We start from the raw sequence: 20,621 nt of genomic DNA on the forward strand, positions 1-20,621 counted from the left end.
TGACTGCTTCTTCCATGGGCATTGATTGTGGATCATAGTAAAATGAAATCCTTTACAATGTCAATATTTTCTTTGTTTACAATGATTTTGCTTATTGGTCCGGTTGGGAGAATTTTTGTTTTCTTTGTGTTGAGGTGTATCCAGACTGAAGGCTGTAGTCTTTGATCTTCATCAGGAAGTGCTTCAAGTCATCTTCCCTTTCAGCATTCAAGGTTGTGTCATCTGCATATCACAAGTTGTTGATAAATCTTCATCTAATTCTGATGCTGTGTGCTTTTTCGTATAGTCTAAATTCTTGGATTATTTTCTCAGAATACAGATTGAATACATATGGTGAAAGTATACAACCTTGTCACACACATTTTTTTTTTAAACCATGCAGTACCCCTTGTTCCTTCCAAACAACTACCTCTTGACCTAAAAAATGAACATAAAGACGTAAAATAGTGGGTCTGACAATAGGAGGTCCCTGATGAGAACTGTTTAAGTGACAGGCAAAAATTTGATGAGAGTAGAATGGATAGAGAAGGGGAGGCAAAGAAGTGTATAAAGAGAGTCTTTATCAATTGTTTAAAAATTTCTACCGTATGGGTGACCAGAGAATGGAGCTAGAGGTGGCATGGGGTCAAAGAGGACTTTAAAATATATATATATGAAGGATACCAGAGCCTGTGTACTAATAGAATTATACAATATTGGAGAAATTGTTCATGGGGTGGGGGGAGGAAGGATAATTGCACGAGTAAATCCTTGAGTGAGAGAAGAACAGTAGGTGCAATCAGAGCATAGTAGGATGGTTGGCTTTAGGAATAGGGAAAATACTTTCATTGTTAGATAAGGGAAGGGAAAAATATGGAAACTAATTTGGTGGTAGAAAGACAAGGGATTCCTATCTGGTTGCTGATTCTGACCCACTAGTTGAGTGACTTTAAGCAAATACTTTCAGCTTTCTGAACCTTGAGTCCTTCAAATAAACATGGAAAGAGAACGATAACCCCATACATAATGCACTCAGCATATTTCCCGGACCACAACTGTTGTTGTGTGCTGTCAAGTTGATTCAGACTCATAGTGACCCTATAGGACAGAGTAGAACTGCCACATAGGGTTTCCTACGCTGTAATCTTTAAGGGAGAAGATCACCAGGTCTTTTCTTCCATGGCGCATAATTAGCACTCAATAAATGACAGTCATTTTTATGCACCAATATATTCTGAGAAAGTCACCACATCAATTCACCAGAACTTACTGAACACTTTAGCATGGATTAGTTAGCTGACACTTAAATAAGTAGAAAAGTACAATTTTGAGAGGGAAGAAGAAAGTAAGAAAAAATTAGAAAATTAGGGCAGTTAGAGGCAGAATCTTAGAGCAATAAAAAGCTTGGATTTGGTAATCACAAGTATCTGTGTAATCCTGACTCTACCGTTCCCTCTCCGAACCTCTCCTTTCATCAGCGAACTAGGATAAATAATAACACTACTTCACAGGATTTTTTTTCAGGACTATATGAGTAACAGATATAAAACATTTAGAGTGGTACTTGACTCTAATAAATATTAGCTATACAAATTTATCATATAAATAAAATTGCTATATAAATTTACTCTGAATGGGGAAAAGAATAGTAAAATAATAATAATGCCTTGCATTCAGTTTTTTTTTTTTTTTTTCCTTTCACTTATGTTATCTCATCAAACCCTCATAGTTTAAGCCATGATTTAATTAGGACTGTGATGAAATTGGAGCCCTGGTGGCACAATGGTTAGGAGCTTGGCTGCTAACCAAAAAGTTGGCAGTTTGAGTTCACCAGTCTCTCCTTGGAAACCCTATGGGGCAATTCTACTCTGTCCTATAGGTCGTTATGAGTCAGAATCAACTCAAAAGCAATAGGTTTGGATTTTTGGGTTTTGAAGATTAAATTAAATAACATGCAAAGTGCATAAAACAATATCATTTATGTAGTAAGTGTTCCATAAATGTGAGCTATGGAAAGGCAGTACACAGTTGAGGAGTTGAGTATCAGCTCTAGAGTCACACTACTAGACTTTGAACCCCGCCTCTCCTGCTTACTAGATCAGTGACTTTGACCAAGTACTTAATCCCTATGTTTCTCAGTTTCCTCATATGTAAAATGGAAAAAAAAAAACCAGTAACAGTATGTTCAAAAGCTTGTTTTGAGGATTAAAGCAGTTACTACACATAAAGCATTTAAAACAATGTCTGACATATTGTAATCATTTAATAAGGAGGGAGAATAAAAAAAAAACAGCCTATAAAATATCAAAACCAGGGCTCAAATCCAGGTCTTCCAACCCTTCTTCTAGAGTTTTCCTCAGGCTATGGCTAAAAACCCCACATATCTGTTTTTCCTATTCTTGAAACATCCTACTTACACGAAGTATTAGGGAATGGAAACCCAAGATGTGTTCTGGAGGGCAAAACCAAGACATGGTCCTGCATCACTCCACCACCTCCATTTCTCTTCACATTGCCCATTGGTGGCTGTTTGCCCACACATATTCTTCCTTTACCCGCTGCCCCACACATAAAAAAAATGGTTGCCATCAGGTTGATTCTGAATCATGGCAATTCCCTGTGTGTCAGAGTGGAACTGTGCTCCATAGTGTTTTCAATGGCTGATTTTTCAGGAGTAGATCACCAGGATTTTCTTTCAAGGCGCCTCTGGATGAACTTGAACTCCAACCTTTTGATTAACAGCCGAGGGCATCAACCATTTGCACCACCCAGGAAAAAATAGGAAATAAAGCCAATTCCCTTGTGTCCAAAAGGCTGCTCAGAGCCCTTCTCTGCATTCACAATGCACCACGTAGCTGTCATGAAGGATCAAGCCAATTCTATTTTCTTCCTCCATTTGCTTAAACCAAGGTAGCTCAGTCACTTGACCTTAGCCTTTACTTAGATTTAAAAAAAAAAAAAACAAATTGGTAAAACAAAGTCCTCACAAACAAAACTTTTTGGAGTTCAAGTGTATAGAAATGCTACACTGTTGGTCTTTTCATTTTCAGTTCCTCTGACAACAAATGCAGCATAAGGGCCCTCCAAATCCCTCAGTCCTGCTGCTCTTGGAGTTAGATTTGCCATTTCAAAGATCTTAAGAAAGCAAAGGATTCCAAGTTAGATATGTGTTTTAATTAACATAACAGCATCTCTTCACTGATCATAAAGCACAGAGGGAATTTTTCAAAAAAAAAAAAAAATTCAGACTGGTCCTGGAGGTAGTGGTTTTCCCATCATTAAAGATTTAAGCAGATGCCAGAAAACCTTGCCTCAAGACTGCTGGGAGCCGTAGTGGCCCCCACTGCTCTGTCAGCCCAGCATTTCTCCCCTTTTCCTCTATGAAATACTTTCTCCATGCTCCCACCACAGGTTTCCAATACAGGCATTCGTATTTATTTGACCCTAGATCTCTGGATACAGTTTATTAGTCTAGCAATGGGCAAACAAGTCAACAGGGCCGTCAGAGACATTTCCTGATAATTGTCAACCTGGATCCAAGAGGCACACTATGGTGTAGCTTTGAAGATTTTGGCCTGGCACCTGACACTTACATTCATGTCAGTTTCTCAACTTACAAGTTCGATGTAACCAGAGAGATTAATAAAACTCTCAGTGTCTATTCCCTTGTTTGTAAAATGATATTAATAAGGTAGTGGTACCTACCTCATAAGGAAAGCTGATGTCACAATGGTTACGCACTTAGCTACTAAACGAAAGGTTGGCAATTTGAACCTACCCAGCAACTCTGTAAGAAAAAAGACCTGGCAAGCTTCTCCCTTAAAGATTATAGCCCAGGAAACCCTATGGGGCAATTCTACTCTGTCACTAGGGGTCATTATGAGTCAGAATCAACTTGATGACACCTAACAATGACAACCACCTACCTCACAGGGTTATCATGAAGACTTAATGAGTTAATGCATATAAAGCATTTCTTATAGCTTTTCACATAGAGTAAATTCTCAGTTAAAATTGTTGTTGTGCTTAGTTTGATAGAATCAGCTCCAACTCATGTCAGTCTTATATATAACAAAATGTTGCCCAGTCCTGTGCTACCTTCATGATCATTGGTATGTTTGAGATCCTTGTTGCAGCTATTGTGTCAATCCAACTGATTGAGGGTTTCTCTCATTTTTTGCTGACTGTCTACTTCACCAAAAATGATATACTTTTCTAGCTATTAGTATTTCCTGAAAATATGTCCAAATTAATCAAGAAATTAGATAGCATTAACATCATAATTATCTATCATAATCAGACCATCAATTGCTCATATTCAAGTTCAAATTGAAGCTGAAGAACATTAAAACAACTCCATGAGAGCCAAAGCACGACCTTGAGTATATCCCACCTGAATTTAGAGACCATCTCAAGAACACATTTGTTTCATTGAACACCAAAGATCACAAACCAAACAAGTTGTGGGATGACATCAAAGACATTATGCATGAAGAATGCAAAAAGCCATTAAAAAGACAAAAAAGAAAGAAAAGACTAAAATGGATGTCAGAAGAGACTCTGAAACATACTCTTGAATGTACAGTAGATAAAGCAAATGGAAGTGATGAAGTAAAAGAGCTGAACAGAAGATTTCAAAGGGTGGCTGGAGAAGACAAAGTAAACTATTATAGTGACATGCACAAAAACCTGAAGCTAGAAAACCAAAAGGGAAGAACACACTCGGCATTTCCCAAGCTGAAAGAACTGAAGAAAAAATTCAGACCTCAAGCTGCAATACAGAAGGACTCTATGGGCAAAATATTAAACGACACAGGAAGCTTCAGAAGAAGATGGAAGGAATACAGAGTTACTATACCAAAAAGAATTGGTTAACATTCAACCATTACAGGAGGTAGAATATGATCAAGAATCAATGGCACAGAAGGAAGAAGTCCAAGCTGCACTGAATGCATTGGTGGAAAACAAGACTCCAGGAATTGACAGAATACCAACTGAGATGTTCCAACAAAACAATGCAGGGCTGAAGGTGCTCACTTGTCTGTACCAAGAAATTTGAAAGATAGCTACCAAGCAAACGACTGGAAGAGATCCATATTTGTGTCCATTCTCAAGAAAGGTGTCAACAGAACTTGGAAATTATTAATATCATTAATATTACACGCAAGTAAAATTGTGCTGAAGACAATTCAAAAGCTGTCGCAGCATTACATGGACAGGGAGCTGCCAGAAATTCAAGCCTGATTCAGAAGAAGATGTGCAACATCATTGCTGTTGTTGGATGGATCTTGGCTGAAAGCACAGAATACCAGAAGGATGTTTAGCTGTGTTTTATCGACTATGCAAAGGCATTCGACTGTGTGGATCATAACAAATTATGGATATCATTGCAAAGAATGGGAATTCCAGAACACTTAATTGTGCTCATGAGGAACTTGTACTTAGACCAGGAGGCAGTTGTTCAAAGAGAACAAGGGGATACTTTGTGGTTTAAAGCAAGGAAATGTGTGTGTCAGGGTTGTATCCTTTCACCATACTTATTCAATCTGTATGCTGAGCAAATAATCTGAGAAGCTGGACTATATGAAGAAGAATGAGACATCAGGATTGGAAGAAAACTCATTAACAATCTTCTTTATGCAGATGACACAACCTTGCCTGCTGAAAGTGAAGACGACTTGAAGCACTTACTGAAAAAGATCAAAGACCGCAGCCTTCAGTATAGATTATGTCTCAACATGAAGAAAACAAAAATCCTCACAGCTGGACCAATAAACAACATCATGATAAAAGAACAGACTGAAGTTGTCAAGGATTTCATTTTACTTGGGTACACAATCTATGCTCATGGAAGCAGCAGTGAAGAAATCAAATGACATACTGTATTGGGCAGATCTGCTGCAAAAGACTTCTTTAAAGTGCTAAAAATTTAAAATGTCACTTCGAGGACTAAGGTGAGCCTGACCCAAGCCATAGTATTTTCAATCTTCTCATATGCATGTGAAAGCTGCACAATGAATAAGGAAGAATTGATGCTTTCGAATTATAGTGTTGGCAAAGAGCATTGAATATACCATGGACTGTCATAAGAATGAGCAAATCTGTCTTGGAAGAAGTACAGCCAGAATACTCCTTAGAAGTGAGGATGGTGAAACTTTGTCTTATATGCTTTGGACATATTACCAGGAGGGACCAGCCCCTGGAGAAAGTCATCATGCTTGGTAAAAAAGAGGAAGACCCTGAAGGAGATGGATTGACACAGTGGCTGTAATGGTGGGCTCAAGCATAGCATGATTGTGAGGATGGCACAAGACCGGACAGTGTTTTCTTCTGTTGTGCACAGGGTGGCTATGAGTCACAACTGACTTGACAGCACCTAACAATATAATAAGAATACCAATCATCTTCTCATTGGTCATGGATTTGTAGGAAGCAGATCTGGGTCATGTCAAGAAAGGCCCCTAGGTCTTCAAGGCTGTTTCCAGTTTTCCATGAAACCTAATGCATCTCTACTCTTCCAATAAATTCTTATTTCCTGCGTGAAGATGAGATTTCTATTATTTACCATGAAACAGAAAGATTAGATATTAAACTTCAGATAGAGCCAGATGGTTTTTGTCCACTATGGATTTCTAAATTTCAAATATTCTGTGTCTTCCTCATACTAACTCATACATGATGATCCATGCCATGGCTATTGCCATTAAATATGTCCTGGAATAACAGGGCAAGAGGACTCCAATGGGTCTCTGTGAACTGGAATTTCAAAGACAGTCAACATTCAGAAGAAAATGTATTTTCCACATCCAAAAGGTCCAAGAGGGAAGCCTCCAAACAACTCATGAAAACACCACAGAGGAGTCTCTGTTCAGTATCTGCCATGCCGAGAATGCACAGAGCCATTCTGAAATATTACAAAGTCAGCAAAAATGACTGGAAACCTTTGTTTCTCTCTACATCAAGCTCCAACTTCCCACTTCAGGGATAAGCAGGAGAGAAAAGGTAAAAAAGTCAACCATATTCTATTCTACAAAGGCATATACTTCAAAAGCCAACATGAACTTATTATATAAACCAAGAAGAATGAAAATATCTTCCAGAAAGAGCACTGCTGGTTTAAAAGTATAGAAAAAGAAATTTACAGGAAAAATATGATCTACAAAGAAGAAATAAATTTAAAATACATTTTAAACATTCATTTTTTATTTAGTTGTTTTTAATTGAGTTACTTCCTAAAGGCAATAAAGAAGTCTCCAGTAACAACTTCAGTCTGTAAAAATATCTCCCACATATATATGGAACACCAAGCTGTATCCACACGTTCGCAGGAATAATCATAGGAGAACTGGTTTGAGTGCAATATGGCAATCCTAGAATATCCCCCTACCCAAAGGGAGTTAAAAAATTTTAATGTTGGTCAGTAGTAAAACAATAAAGTACTCAAATTAAACATTTCTATTCCACTCACTGAGAAAAATAATATTTTATTTAATCAGTAACAGGGCAAATAAATAATTCAAAAAGAAAATCTTAATATAACTGATCCTAGATGGGGGTGTATCAGTAAGACACCGCTCATCTGTCGGTTTGTCATACTGTGGGGGCTTGCATGTTGCTGTGATGCTGGAAGCTATGCCACCAGTATTTTAAATACCAGCAGGGTCACTCATGGTGGACAGGTTTCAGCAAAGCTTCCAAACTAAGACACACTAGGTAGAAGGACCTAGCAATCTACTTCTGAAAAAATAGCCAGTGTAAACCTTATAGATAGTAGCAGAACATTGTCTTATATAGTGCCAGAAAATAAGCCCCTCGGGTTGGAAGGCACTCAAAAGACTGAGGAAGAGCTGCCTCCTCAAAGTAGAGTCAACCTTAATGAAATGGATGGAGTCAAGCTTTTGGGGCCTTCATTTGCCGATGTGGCACAACTCAAAATGAGAAAAAGCAGCTGCAAACATCCTTTAATAATGGAAACAAGGAATGTACGAAGTATGAATCTAGGAAAATTAGAGGTTGTCAAAACTGAAATGGAAAGCTTGAAGATTGCTAGCCTAGGCATTAGTGAGCTGAAATGGACTGGTATTGGCCATTTTGAATCAGATAATCATATGGACTATTATGCCAAGAATGAAAAATTTTAGAGGAACGGTGTTGCGTTCATCGTCAAAAAGAACATTTCAAGTTGTATCCCAAAACACAATGCTGTCAGTGACAGGATAATATACATAGTCTATGAGGAAGATCACTAGTGCCTCAGTTTGTCATACTGTGATGGTTTGCATGTTGCTATGATGCTGGAAGCTATGCCACCTGTATTTCAAATACCAGCAGGGTCACCCATGGGGGACAGGTTTCAGTGGAGCTTCCAGAATAAGACAGACTAGGAAGAAAGACCTGGCTATCTACTTCTTTAAAAAATTGGCCATCGAAAACCTTATGAATAGCAGCAGAACACTGTCTGATGTAGTGTTAGAAGATGAGCCCCTTCAGTTGGAAGGCACTCAAAATACAACTGAGGGAGAACTTCCTCCTCAAAGTAGCTGACTTTAATGAAATGAGTGGAGGCAAGATTTCGAGACCTTGATTTGCTGACGTGGCACAATTCAAAATGAGAAGGAAAAGATACAAACATCCATTAATAATTGGAAGGTGGAATACACGAAGTTATGAATCTGGGAAAATTGGAAGTTGTCAAAAATGAAATAGAACACTTAAAGATAAATATCCTAGGTATTAGTGAGCTGAAATGGATTGGTATTGGCCATTTTGAATCAGATAATCATTTGGTCTTCTATACAGGGAATGTCAAACTGAAGAGGAACAACATCATATTCACTGTTAAAAAGAACCTTTCAAGATCTATCCTGAAGTACAATGTTGTCAGTGATTGGATAATATCCATATGCCTACAAGGAATACCAGTTAATATGATGATTATTGAAATTTACATACCAATTGCTAATGTGAAAGACTAAGAAATTGAAGATTTTTACCAACTTCTGCAGTGTGAAATTCATCAAACAAGCAATCAAGATGCATTGATAATTACTGGTGATTGGAATGCAAAAGTAGGAAACAAAGACGAAGGATATTGATGGAAAATATGGCCTTGATGAAAGAAATAATGCCAGAGATCTCACTATAGAATTTTGCAAAACCAATGACCTATTCATTGGAAATACCTTTTTTCAGCAACATAAATGGTGACTCTACACGTGGAACTTACCAGATGGAATACACATGAATCAAATCAACTACATGTGTTGGAAAGAGAAAATGGAGAAGCTCAATATCATCAGTCAGAACAAGGCCAGAGGTCGACTGTGGATCACACCATCAATTGCTCTTATGGAAGTTGAAGTTGAAGTTGAAGAAAATTAAAACAAGTCCACAAGAGCCAAAGTACAACCTTGAGTATATCCCACCTGAATTTAAAGACCATCTCAAGAATAGATTTGATGCACTGAACATTAAAAATTGAAGACTAGACTAGTTGTATGATGTCATCAAGGACATCATACGTGAAGAAAGCAAAAGGTCATTAAAAAGACAGGAAAGAAAGAAAAGACCAAAATGGATGTCAGAAGAGACTCTGAAAGTTGCTCTTGAATGTAGAGTAGCTAAAGCAAATGGAAGAAATGATGAAGTAAAAGAGCTGAACAGAAGATTTCAAAGGGCAGCTCGAGAAGACATAGTAAAGTGTTATAATGAAATGTGCAAAGACCCGGAGTTAGAAAACTAAAAATGAAAAACATGCTCAGTATTTCTCAAGCTGAAAGAACTGAAGAAAAAATTCAAGCCTTGAGTTGCAATACTGAAGGATTCTATGGACAAAATATTGAATGATGCAAGAAGCATTAAAAGAAGACGGAAGGAATACACAGAGTGGCTATACAAAAAATAATTGGTCAATGTTCAACCATTTCAGGGTAGCATATGATCAAGAACCAATGGGATTGAAGGAAGAAGTCCAAGTTGCACTGAAAGCACTGGTGAAAAACAAGGCTCTAGGAATTGACAGAATACCAACTGAGATGTTTCAAGCGATGGATTCAATGCTGGCAGCTCTCACTCATCTTATGCCAAGAAATTTGTAAGACAGCTACCTGGCCAACCGATTGGAAGAAATCCGTATATGTGTCTATTCCAAAGAAAGATGATCCAACAAAATGTGGAAATTATTGAATATCATTAATATCACATGCAAGTAAAATTATGCAAAAGATAAATTCAAAAACGGTTGCAGCAGTACATCAGCAGGGAACTGCCAGAAATTAAAGCCTGTTTCAGAAGGGGACATGGAACAAGAGATGTCACTGCTGATGTCAGGTGATTTTTGGCTGAAAGCAGAGAATACTAGAAAGATGTTTACCTGTGTTTTATCAACCATGCAATAGTCATATTGCATATTAACTGTATGGATCATAACACATTTTAGATAATATTGTGAAGAATGGCAATTCCAGAACACTTAGCTGTGTTCATGCAGAACACTTACATAGATGAAGAGGGAGTTGTTTGAACAGAACAAGGGATACCGCAAGGTTTGAAATCAGGAAAGGTATTTGTCATGGTTATATCCTTTCACCATAGGTACTCAATCTGTATGCTGAGAAAATAATACAAGAAGTTAGACTATACAGAGAAGAACGGGGCATCAGGATTGGAGGAAGACTCATTAACAACCAGTGATATGCTGATGACACAACCTTGCTTGCTGAAAGTGAAGAGGACTTGAAGCACCTACTGATGAAGAGCAAAGATTACAGCCTTCAGTATGAATTACACCTTAACAAAGCAAACAAAAATCCTCACAATTGCACCAATAAGCAGCATCAAGATAAATGGAGAAAATATTGAAGTTGTCAAGGATTTCATTTTACTTGGATCCAAGATCGATGTCCATGAAAGCATCCGTTCAAAAATCAAAGGAAACATTGCATTGGGCAAATCTGCTGCAAAAGACCTCTTTAAAATGTTAAAAAGTAAAGATGTCACTTCGATTACTAAGATGTGCCTGACCCTACTCATGGTTTTTCCAATCGCTTCATTTGCATGCAAAAGCCGGATGATGAATAAGGAGGACCAAAAAAGAATTGGTGCATTTAAATTATGGTGTTGGAGAAGAACACTGAATATACTATGGACGGCCAAAGGAAAGAACAAATCTGTCTTGAAAGAATTACAACCAGAATGCTCCTTAGAAGTGAGGATGGCAAGATTTTGTCTTATGTACTTTGGACATGTTTATTAGGAGGGACAAGTCCCCGGAGAAGGACATCATGCTTGGTAAAGTAGAGGGTCATTGAAAAGAAAAAGACCCTCAAGAAAATGCATTGACACAGTGGCTGCAACAATGGGCTCAAACATGACAGTGATTGTGAAGATGGTGCAGGACTGGGCAGTGTTTCGTTCTGTTGCAGATAGGGTGGCTATGACTCGGAACCACCTCAATGGCACCTAACAACTATGAGATTTATTTAAAGGAATTGGCTCATGTGATTGCGGGGGCTGGCATGTTTGAAGTCTGTAGGGCAGGAAACTCAGTAAAGATTTCTATGTTTCATTCTTAAGGAAAAATTCCTTCTTTTCTGGGAAGCCTCAGTTTTGCTTTTAAAGTCTTCATCTGATTGGATGAAGTCCACTCACATTATGAAGGGCAATCTCTTTCCTTAAAGTCAAGTGATTGTGAATGTTAATCACAACTACAAAATACCTTCACAAAAACATGTAGGCTAGTGTTTGACCAAAGAACTGGGTACCATAGCGTAGCCAAGTTGATGCATAAAATGAACTATCAGAGAGGGAAAATACGGAAGTGTGGTTGAAGAACAAAAAGAGTATCTACCAGGAAAGCATATATCCAGAATGCTCCTTAGAAGCAAGGATGGTGAGATTATGTCTCACAGACTTTGGACATGTTATCAGGAGAGATCAGTCCCTGGAGAAGGCCATCATGCTTGATAGAAGGTCAGTGAAAAAGAGGAAGACCCCCAACAAAATGGATTGACACAGTGGCTACAACAATGGACTCAAGCATAACCGTGACTGTGAGGTTGGTGAAGGATGGGAAGCGTTTCATTCTGTTGTATATAGGGCTGCCATGAGTCAGAACCAACTCTATGGTACCTAGCAACAACACAACACAGGAGAACAGAAGAATAGGAACAGGTGATGGAAAGGTGCGGACAGAGATGGGAATTTGAAACTCCTGCACTATCGTGTCATAAAGTGTTGTAATTTTCAGCAGTAACACAAGTACTCAAATCATTTCTAGTCTACTTACTGAGAAAACTAATATTTTATTTGATCAGTAATAGGGCAAATGAATAACTCAAAAAGAAAGTTAAGATAACTTATCCTAGATGGAGGGTGTACCAGTCAGAACAATCATTTCATTACACAAACAAGAAAACTGAGCCTCAGGAAGATGAATTAATGTGCTCATAGTCAAATAAGATGTGGCTAAACTAGGACTCAATATTGTGGCTGTTCCTCTCCATTACTGAGCTCGCCTGCTAATGCAAACATCAGCATGGTGTTCTTAGAGGGCATCAGTAACGTTCTTAGAGAAAACTTTATAAAAATAAACCCCCAGGGGAAACTGCCAAAGGCCACGGGAGCAGAAAGATCAATACTCATGAATAAATAGAAACAAAATGTTTCCACTATTAAAGATTTAGTGTCTATAAACCTTAAATTTCAGGAGTATGTGCATAAGGAAATAAGCAGTAAAAGAATATAATCTCTTCACACATGGTTGAAGAAGGCTTCATTAAGGCATGAGGGATTTGAGTGTGAGAAAAAGCCTATTAAAAGCTTTGAACTACATTGAAAATCAGTACTTTCTAAATTTAAGGAATTACTGTAATTTCTCTTTTTTCTGTAAAATCCAGGGCATGTGGTTTGTTAGCTTGATTTTCATTCTGAGAATGAAAAAGAAATTACCTTTTTTTTTTTCTTCCTCATGAGGTGTTTGCTCTATGGAGAAAGACATCCTAATCCTTTCCTACTCTCTTTGTATGGTCCTCCCTTCCCGCTTACTTTGCTGCAAGATAATGTTAAGCCCAGCTGTGCTCAGCAGTGATAATGGAAATAGATAGTGAGAGATATGATGGATATGTCAACAGAGCAAGACTTAACACCCAGATTTTATTCTGAGTAGGTAGGAGAAAAGGAACCTCCTGACCTAGGTGAGAGGATTTCAAGAGGCACTCTTCTCTCTGGAAGAGCTCTTGGGGCACCCCATCACCCACTGCCCTGACTTTGTCAGAGATTAACAGAGGAACGGGGTCAGGAATTCTCTCTTAACAGAGGCATACCACTGGTATCACTGGCTGAGGCTGAGACTTTAAGAGCTTCTGTACACAAAATTTTTAAAAGAGAAAAATCTGGAAGCTATGACGACTCTGTTAGGTTAATGCTGTTGAAACATTAGGAAAAAGGTAAATTACAATTAGTAGAAAAATGCAAGTGAGCTGGCATGGTTGCTTAATTTGGTAGACTGCTGTTGCTCTGCTTAAGGTGACTGGCATGGGGAAAGATTTCAAACTACCACTAACCACAGTGAGTCACCTATAGAATTTCAGCCTAACTTTAATCATCTTGGCACTTTTCAGGGAGAAAAGGTCATTCTTGGATTTGAAGAAGTTGCAGTGGAATCAATAAAAGATCTCACTGAACTGTATGACATGGGGCGAGTCTCCCAATGTTTCAACGTTGCAAGCACTTTAGTGGGATAATGGTTATAAACATCAGGGTAAAATGTCACAGCCCAAGGTTTAAAATAGATCAGGCAAGAGATAAAAGTCATGCTTATCCTATGCATGTTTCTGTGTGCACGTGCATGGGAAACACAAACATATCTTACACTTAAGTAATTAAGCATTGTCATTAAATAAGTACCTTCCATGTGGCTATTACTATCCGGGATGTCAAATATGAAACATAAGCAACACACCTCCAGCTCCCAGGACTGTATAGATATAATCAGGATCCAGTATCTGCTAAGCCCCAGTGAATGCCGTAACCCCACATTGTAGACATTCATTACTAATTAATTCGGCCTGACATAAGTAGTGAAATCTATTTGCCCTGCCGCTCTTAAGCGTGCTTGCATACTATATGCAATTATCTATGCAGGATATATAGATTGTATACTATATATAATCATCTATGCAATAATAATACAGAAACACATGAAATAATCTGAAGTGATGTGCAATAACAAAACAAGACCAGTGGTTTAAGTCCTAGTTCTGCCTGTTAGACATTAGGCAAGTAAGTTTCTCTTTCCTCATCTGTAAAATGGAGAACTTACTGAGGCTTGCTCTATCAACTTCACAGTATTTTTAGGAAGATGCTGGAGGCAATATGTGGACTAGATTGCAGTGGAGGCCAGGGGTCTTGGTAGGGTACGCCAGCAGCGATTGGGCAAGCAGTTATAAAGGCCTGGGTCAGAGCCAGAAACTTGTGCACAAAAAGAACTTTATTGTTGTTGTTAGTTATCGTTCAGTCAATTCCAGCTTATGGCGCCCCCATGGGTGCACAGTAGAACTACTTCATAGTATTTTTCCAAGGCTGCAATATTTCGGAAGCAGTTCTTCAGGCCTGTCTTCCGAGGTGCCTCTGGATGGGTTTGAACAGTCAGCCTTTCAACTAGCAGTCGAGCACTTAATCATTTTGTCACTTTTAATTTATGCAATAATTAAAACATAGAAAGATATGGAAAATAATATAACCAAACCTGTCTATCCACCAACAAAAATGTTAAGTATTAAAATTATACCATACATGCTTAAAAACTTTGGAAGGAAGGAAGGGAGGGTGGGAGGCATTGAGGGAGGAATGGAAAATTTAAATATACAAAAAAATTCCACCTTCATCCATTGTTTCTCATTTCCTCTCCAGATACTACCTCTTTACTAATATTGGTATGCATTATTTCCGTATATTTTTTGAACTTTTTACTAATATGTTTTTGGATAAAAATAATACATACTAATCTTCTTGTATGTTTTAAACTCTACATATTTAAACTCTCTATAGTATTATACCATACCATACTATATAAGGTATCGTATGTTATCCTACTCTACATACCTTTTTGCAGCTTCCTTTTTCATGCAATATTATATTTTTAGATTTTTTATCACAGCATATAAATATCTTATTTATTTTAAATGCTGTATAGTCTTCCATTATATGAATATAGTAAAGTTAATTCACCCATTCCCCTACTGTGGGGTAATTAGGTTGTCTCAATGTTTTCATTATCGCTATCAGCAGCATGATAAACATTCTTCTACATGGAATTTATGAGAGGGCAAGCCATTCTCTAGGGTAGAAACTTCATGTGGTATTCCTGGCTCCAGGTGGCATGCACTTCTTTATAGCAACCAACACTTCACTAACAATGAATGAGGTCTTTCTCCTCCACATCTTTGCAAACATTTGGCCTTATCAGGTTTCTTAGAGTTTATCAATTTGTGAAATGGCATCTTCTTGCTATTTTAATTTTAATTTATCTTATAATTAATGTGATCAATTTTTTTTCATTTAATTATTGAGTGTTCTGATTCCTTCTCTGAGAAATGCATGTTCATATTCTTTGCCTATTTGTGCATGAGGTTATTTTATTTTTGTTATTTGTTTTAATTAGTTCTTCACATATTCTAGTTAGTAATCTTCTGCTGGATTCTTCAGTTCCAATCTTTTTTATTGATTCCTAATTTTATTAGCTTATGGTTGGAGAAGGTATTTGGTGGACTCAGATTCTTTAGTATTTATTTAGGTCTATTTTGCGCTGTAGTATATGTTCAACTTTTGTAAAAGCTCCATTTGTGCTTGAAAAAATTGTGTGTCCAGGAACACTGAGTATAATGTGTAATATATTTTCATTAGAACAGCCATTTACTGTGTTATCCAAATCATCTGTAGCCTTAATAATTTGACTGCTTAATCAATCAATATTGAAGGAGGTATGTTAAAATCTTCAGAGAAATGTTTGTTGATTACTCAATTTCTCATTTAAATTCTGTCAATTTTTGCTTTACATGCATCGAAGCTATATTGTTGGATCCCTATTTATAAAGATTTGTTTCTAAACATTTACTATTATAAATCATGCTACAATACTAAATTCCAAGGAATTGTTTTTGTGTGGCCTTTCTCCCTGTGAACTTGTAACTCCCACCCAAGTGATTGGGTGGGACTGTGCAGATAAGGTAATTGTGGCCCACCAAGGGGATTGGTCAGTTTTGCCATCCCACCAGGCTTAAAAGAGAGCCAATTCTAGAACCGAAGGAGGATCTCACCACCGCCAAGAAAGAAGAGCCAAGAGTGGAGTGTGACCTTTGGACATGGGATCATTGCACTGAGACCTGTTAGACCCAGCAGACAGAGAAAGAGCTGTAATATCGAAGACAGCAAGATGACAAGAAGCAATGGCAGAGAAATGGCAGCAGCAGAGGCAGCAGAACCAGGAGACTGCCAGGAGACAGTGTGGTGGGCTTCCCAGCCTATGAAGAGAGAGAGCTGAGTGCCTTCCAGCAGAAGGCTTGCTGGTGGAGTAAAGTGCCTCTGGGCAGTTGGTGGAGCTAGGTTTGCCAACCCATGGAGCTAGAGCTGAGTACCTTCAGGCCAAGGCTTACTGGTGGAGTGGGGAGTCTCTGGCATTTATTGGCAGAGCTAAAAGAGCTTTGTGACACTTTGCTGAGCAGGACAGAGACCAAGGGGCCAGAGAGAGGCATGCCTGACTGCACGGCTGAGAAGAGACTGGTCTGATGGAAGAATTGTATCCTGAGAGTTCCTGAACCTAAATTGTAACCTCTTACTTCCCCAATAAACCCCATAATTGTGAGTATGGTCTGTAAGTTCTGTGTGCCCATTGCAACCAATTATTAACTCGGTAGAGAATTAGGGAATGCCATGGAAGGGATGTTTGGTGGCAGAATTGGTAAAAATGGTGGAGAAAGAAGGCGTGTCTGACCTCTTCCTCAAAGGAATCAGCCTTGGGCTGTTGATCTTGGTTCTCCATCCCCCTTGTGGAGTTGGAGGAGGCCGATGACGACGCCCTCACGCCATTTTTACAAGTACAATGAATATTCTTGTACATAAATTCTCAAACACACATATATGTATATCATTAGGATAAAATTCTAGAAGGAAATAGATCAAAGCATATGCACATTTTTAATAATCGGATATATTTTGCCAAGTGATCCTTCCTACTATTTAAACCAAAGAAACTGATTGGAAGAAGCTACCTGGTTAGAGATGAATATATTTTGAGCACTGTCTTAGTTATCTAGTGCTGCTATAACAGAAATACCACAAGTAGTTGGCTTTAACAAAGAGAAATTTATTCTCTCAAAGCCTAGGAGGCTAGAAGTCTGAATTCAGGGTGCCAGCTCCAGGGAAAGTCTTTCTCTCTCTGTAGGCTCTGGAAGAAGGTCCTTGTCATCAACCTTCCCCTGGTCTAGAAGCTTCTCATGCAGGGACCTGGGGTCCAAAGAACAGTCCCCTCCTGGTTCTTAATTCTTGGTAGTAGCGGGTCCCTCTGTCTCTCTGCTCTCTTCTCTCTGTTATATCTCAAAAGAAATTGACTCAAGATACAACCTAATCTTGTAGATTGAGTACTGCCTTATTAATACAACTGCCTCTAATCCTGCCTCATTAACATCATAGAGGGAAGATTTACAACACATAGGAAAATCACATCAGATGACAAAATGGTGGACAATCACACCATACTGGGAATCTTGGCCTAGCTAAGTTGACACACATTTTTAGTGGACACAATTCAGTCAATAACAAGCACTAAGAATAAACAGCACTGGAGTATGAAGGCCTAGTCAAACTTGCTGAAATCTTATAGAAGTTTTACCTTTTCACTTTTCCAACTCCAATTCTTTCTCTGCATCCTGTTAAGGTAGCTGCCCTTACTACAGAATCCCAAAATAGATACATTTCCATTTTCAGAAAGCTTTATTTTCTATACATATATACCTTTTTTCCGCCTGTTCCTTTGCATTCATGGGTGTCAGTGGAGTACACTTGAATGAAAAGACTGAAAAGTTCTATCTGCTATCTCACAAATCAGAGTGTCTTGAAATGAAAGCAATAGAGATAAACTGTCCCTGTTTTTGGCAGCCACCGTGAAAAACACATAACAAAAAACATCTTGGAGTTTTGAAGAATACCCCTGATAAATTATTGCAAGTTCCAGTTTTTATGTTCTGGAAAAATACTACCATGTTCCCTCTGAATTGCCAATATAAGTTGTTACCAGTAAATTCAAGCAGCCATTTTACCTAATTGAGGCCAAAGGTTAAAATGCAGGCATCCAAACTGTGCAAAATGACTGTGTTTTTCTTCTGTGCACATGAAGCTGAATTTTAGTTCTTGAAAACAGATTACAAATATACAGAGAAAATATCGTTCATCTAGTAGTACATGCGGCTTACCTTCAGGGAAAATTGTGCCTTCTGGGAGAGGCAAGAAGTACGACTGCATTGAAATACTTATTCGAGGACTTAAAATCTGTGTGTCCTTGGACAATTTATTTAATTAATTTCTCTCTGCTTTTGTTTTCTAGCCTATAAAAATGGGGATAATTGATTCATCTGGAGGGTCAGTGTATCATATAAAATACCTTAAAGAATGCCTGGTTCATACAAAGGCTCAAGAAATTTTGTTTTGTTTCTGTTCATAGTGCAGTAGCAATGAGTTAGAGTTGTATAATCAAATCCACGGGATACCAAACCAAACCCACTGCCTCTCTCTGTCTATAAACTACACTTTATAGTCTTCCCTTGAGAAATATCCAATTAAATATCCAAAAAACAAAAACAAAACAATTTGTCTGTAGACAGACAGAGAGATTTCTTGTAAGGAATTGTTTTATGTCTCATGCTATTGTGGAGACTAGGCAAATTCAAAATCTGTGGAGCAGACTATCAGAAAGGGCAGCCTAGAACTCTCAGGTGCAGGCTGTTGATGCTGTCCATAGGTGGAATTTCTTCTTCACGGGGGAAGCCTCAGCTCTGCTCTTAAGATCTTTCAACTGATTGGATCAGGCCCACCCAGATCATTTTAGATAATCTTCCTTATTTAAAGTCAACTTACTATGAATTTTAATCACATCTGTAAAATACCTTTGCATCAACATATATATCAATGCTTAATTGAATGACTGGGACTAGCCTAGCTAAACTGGCCTGTCAAAAACACCATCACAACATCGAAGTCAAAACAGGAGATGGGGAATGAAATAGCAAGAAAAGTTTTGTGGGAAAATTGTTCTTAAAATGATTTTTAAACTACAAGTAGGAATTAGAATCAAAGTAGGATATAGGATTTCCAGGTTGGCTAAGAAAGATACATGCTTTCAAGATTATTGGATTGTACACTTCATGAAAGAAGCAAGGGTCTGTGGCTCTTTCCTCTACCTCTGCTTAACCATCACTTGGAAGGGAATATGAAACAAGACAGCATTTTCTTGGGACTAAATAAATGGTATCAAAAAGAATTATAATTCATCAAAGGAAGCTTCAAGGAATAGATGGTTTAGAACGGGACTGAAGAAAATATTTCATTTTCATTTCAGAGAGGACAGCCAGTGACAACAGTGCTGGGCCTCGGCTCCATATCCATGGCTGGTATAAAGCCTGCTGGCCTTTTCACTTCTAGTCCCTCTATAGCTTCTTATTTACATGCTTGTACTACTGGTTTCCACCATTGTGCAACAGTGACTGTTACAGGTACTATTTCTGCTAATGCTGCTGTTAAAACTGATGGCTACCGTGCATTGTTGACCATGTTCTAGGCATTGTGCTAGGTATTTGAGATGCTTATATAGATCTTTACAATTAGCATGTGAAAACATTGAGGCTTAGGGAGGTTAAGGAGTGTTTCCAAGATATAGCTATAGCTTGATACAGAAATAGAGACAGAGATAGAGATGACAGAGTTAGAGACAGAGAGAGATAGAGAGAGGTAATGGAACAGGTTCATCCATAGTTGGGATATTTGGATAACAAAACAACGACATAGATATAGATGTAGGTGTATGTAGAGATAGAGATATATTCATTGTTGTGATTGTTATTAGATGCTGTCAAGTCGGTCCGCTATTCATGGCCACCCCATACACAAAGGAATGAAATGCTACCTGGTCCTGCATCATCCCCAAGATCAGTTGCAGATCAGACTGCTGGGATCCACAGGGTTTCCTTTGGCTGATTTTTAGAAGTAGATTGTCAGGACTTTCTTTCTAGTTCATCTTAGTCTCGAAGCTCTGCTGAAACCTGTTCAACATTGTTAACAACACACACACTTCCACTGACAGGTGGTGGCTGGGCATGAGGTGCATAGGCCAAGAATTGAACCTGGGCATCTGCATAGAAGGCAAGGATTCTACAACTGAACCACTAATGCCATATAGAGATATAGATAGATAGATATACACTCCATGTATTATATGGAGACCTGGTGGCACAGTGGTTAACAGCTTGGCTGCTAACCAAAAGATCAGCAGTTTGAATCTACCAGCTGCTCCTTGGAAACCTTATGGGGCAGTTCTACTCTGTCCTATAGGGTCGCTATGAGTCAAAATGGATTCAACAGCAAAGGGTTTGGGT

Source organism: Trichechus manatus, unplaced genomic scaffold (assembly GCF_000243295.1).
Source record: "Trichechus manatus latirostris isolate Lorelei unplaced genomic scaffold, TriManLat1.0 scaffold00034, whole genome shotgun sequence".
Lineage (NCBI taxonomy): Eukaryota > Metazoa > Chordata > Mammalia > Sirenia > Trichechidae > Trichechus > Trichechus manatus.